Genomic DNA, 3813 nt, shown 5'->3' on the forward strand with positions numbered 1-3813 from the left:
GTGAATGAGCGAGCGAATTGTCTGTCCCTGTGGCAACCAGTTCAGGGTGTCCCCTGCCCACTGCCCGAAGATGGCTGGGATGGGCTCCAGCACCCCCGCGACCCTACTGAGGATAAGCGGTACAGATAATGGATGGATGGATACTCAATACAGCGGCATCTTGTGGTCAAATACGACGGTGTCCCTTAAAATCAGAGGTCTCCAAGACTGCCCCCTGAAAATAGCTCACCAGTGTAGTTTTCTGGTAAAATGATTGCTACTGCTACTAATTACCCTGGTAATAACATAGTAACATCGTAATAACAAGTTATTATTTTAGAAATCTATATCAAACTGGGTGCCTTTGCGTTAATAAGTAACAAAAAGTAGCTCTCGGCTTGCAAGAGGTTGGAGACCCTTGCTTTAAAGCAGGGGTCGGGAACTTTTTTGACTCAAAGAGCCATAAAAGCAAAATATATCAATTTTATTTTGGGAAAGAGCTACACCATATATTATGAGACAAATTGACTAAATTGCTAAACCCGCGCCCCAGACAAAAGCTTAGTCTTCAGCACATTTTTGATGATTTGATAAAAATTATGAAAAGAGAATAATGCCAGAGCCCGTGTCCCAAAATCAACAAACATACCACTTTAAACTTGTCTCTTTCTTGCAATTACTGAAGATCGGTTAAACTCATTTTGACCCTTTTTTTCATATATATTGTTTTCAAAACCAGATGCAAGCAGTTATTGTGTAAAAACGTCACAATATTCTGCAAACAGGGAGCCTGATGTGCTTACCTTTGGCGCAGACGGCGTAGGGTGAAAGATGGTAGGGAGTGCTTGCACTTTTTGCATAGCTCCACCCATCCCTCCCACTCACCCAATCAAAAAACTTTAAGTTCTCTTCCGGTGTTTTGGCGTATTTACAGTTTGTTCTGTGGATTCATCATAAGGTATCTGAACACTGAAGACAGATAATATAGTGAGGTTTTATATAACGGATTCTTTAGCGTTGTACAGCCAGAACGTTTTTTTTTTTTTTTTTTTGTGACACCTTGACTGTAAATTGTAGTGAAAAACGTGCCCTATATATTTTGCGAAGTACTGCTCTCTTATTAGCTTTGGTTTGGCTTTGCGTGTAACTGAACAGGATTAATAGCTTACGTTTTGGACGAGATGGAGAAAATTTGCATGCAATCAAATTTGTCTCTGAGCCACAGGTACTCATAGAGCCATATATGGCTCGCGAGCCATAGGTTCCCGACCCCTGCTTTAAAGTATAACATTTACTCTAATACATGTGGCGCGTCGTATTGTGCGACATGAAGTAGAGGGCACCATGGCTTGTCATCACGGCAGGGCCATCCCTGGAGAAGATTTCAGCCGGATGGTAAACCTGCGCCCTATAGTTAGGTGCATCCTTTGTTTATCGTGTTGGTGAAGTAGAGGGCACCACTACTTTGCATCATGGCAGGTTTCCGGCTACCTGTGGAGTTCATTTGGCCGGGTTGGAAACCTGTGCCCTATGGTCAGTGGAGTCCTGTGTGTGTTGTGGACATGATGTAGAGGGCACCATGACTGTGCAACATGGCAGGCTCCCGGCTGGAGAACATTATGGAAGGGTTGTGTTTCAGTATCTTCGGATTTGCATCACAGCACACTCCCTGCCACTCCTGGAGCTCATTTCGGCCAGGTTAACCTGCACCCTGTAGTTAGGTGCGTCCTCTGTGTGTCCTGTTCATGAAGGTAAAGGGCACCACAGCAGACTCCCAGCCACCCTTGGAGCTCATTTTGGTCAGGTTGATAACTTGCGCCCTATAGTCAGGTGTGTCCCGTGTCTGCTGTGGACAAGAAGTAGAGGGCGCCACCGCAAGATCCCGGCCCCGTTGTAAACCTGTGCCCTATGGCCAGGTGTGCTTTATGTATCGACTAAATTAAAAAAATGGCACACGAATCAGAGACACTTTGTGGTTGTGAAAATATGGTAAATTTCATTTGAACCTGTAGGGGGGAAAAAATTGACCACCATCTAAAGCAAGCACGTCTAACATACGGCCCACGGGTCGGATCCTGCCAGTTGGGTGATATGATGTGACCTGCCATAAATTTGGTTAAATTATCAATTAAATAGTGAGCCTCTGAAAAGACTCTCCGGTCGCTAGGGGGCAGTGTTGAGTCTCATGTGGAGAGTTGGTTCAGGTGTAAAACGCAATCACTTACATTGTCATGGTTGCCATGGCGCCCAATTGGCCCCCGCCCATGGACACCAGCTGAAACTTGTTGACAGATTGGCTCCCTGTCAGTATATAAACTCTGTTCTGCCAGCCACCTTTTGTCGGTGCGGCTGAGAATCTCCGTTTTCCCTGTGTTTTTGCTCCTGTTTTCCTCCTGCCACAATCTGTTTGATTTTGACTTTTTCCGTTCCCGACACGGTCATCGCTAGCCACGGAACTCCCCGCGACCAACAATCTCCGGATCGAGTGTGCACGCCTTTCCCCAATAAAACTGAGTAACGTTACGCGAGTGGGTCCCGTTTCCCATTCTGGTCCTGACATAAATGGTACAATAAACCAGTTAACACATTTAATGCCAAACAGGAAAAATATTCTTCCGTGTTGTTTGTGAATAAATGTGTTTAGAAAAGATCGCTAGTCATCCTTGATTATAGAATGTAGGCTGATAAAGCATCATAGTGAAGATAAACATTTGGAGTTGACATTCGTTTACTGATCCATCCCATTTCAAAACAGAACGTCTGGATTAGGACTTAAATCCCAACTGTGTTGAAAATCCCAGATTCTAAACGTGAGCTGCAAACACAAGGTAAAAAAAATAGGCGAGGGGGTTCTCTTTTTTTATTCGGCTTTTATTTACTGGTGAAAGGAAGACAAAGCAAAACATCGAGCAAGGCACTGTCCGACAGAAAAACAGATCCATTATGATTCGATTCTTTAACAGCGACTAAAATAAAACACGAGTGAGCCCGGTTGTTCGCGCGTGATCCGACTTGGGTAACGGGACCGTTCTCCGGTCGAAACAAACAGCGCAGCGTGGTTTAAGTTAACGCCTAAAAAAAGGTATCCAAAATAGAAATCGCATTCTTACGTTTGATAGCTCGGTGAAAGAAAGAAAAATACTGTGATACCGTTGCTTCTAAGTAAAAATTGTATTCTGACATCGAGATAGAATAAAAAAAAGAAAAGCCTACTTCTAGAATACTTTAATACATCTTTCAAAGACTAATCTACGGAACAAGCAACACCCGAGGGACGACGGTTTGAAAACGTCCAATTGATCTGGCAGATACGTTTGGCGGAATGTGAAATCCGTGAAACCGGGCGTCGCTCGTTCCTTACTACAGCGACCGCTACAATAGTTTGATCTCCAAAATGCTAAGATACAAAAATATCCTCGGCGGAACGGCTGCGTCTTCTAGTAATCCAAATCATAAAATGACCCAAAAAAATCATTTTCTTAAATACATACAGTATATTCAAATGTAAGGAACGGAGATACTACGCTTTCGGTTCATTTCCAATACTGTGATGTTCCAGTGCATGTTTAAAGGTACAAAAATGGAAACGCAGAAAGGTTTTCCCGGGATGTGATTTTCAAAATGACTTTGTAGAACTTTGTAAAGATGTTTTTGAACCAGATTTGAACGCCCCCCCCCCTCCCCTTATCCCCTTGATATACTTGATAAGCAGCATGGGTCTCATAACAAAGAATCCAAATTTAACACTACAAACTAAACTGGTTCCTTATGGCACTTGAATTCAGTCTCTATCCCAAAAGCAATCGCTCGTCTTCAATCCTTCGCTCCAAATCA

This window comes from Urocampus carinirostris, chromosome 17 (genome assembly GCF_059441175.1).
Source record: "Urocampus carinirostris isolate Australia breed hairy pipefish chromosome 17, RoL_Ucar_1.0, whole genome shotgun sequence".
Taxonomy (NCBI): domain Eukaryota; kingdom Metazoa; phylum Chordata; class Actinopteri; order Syngnathiformes; family Syngnathidae; genus Urocampus; species Urocampus carinirostris.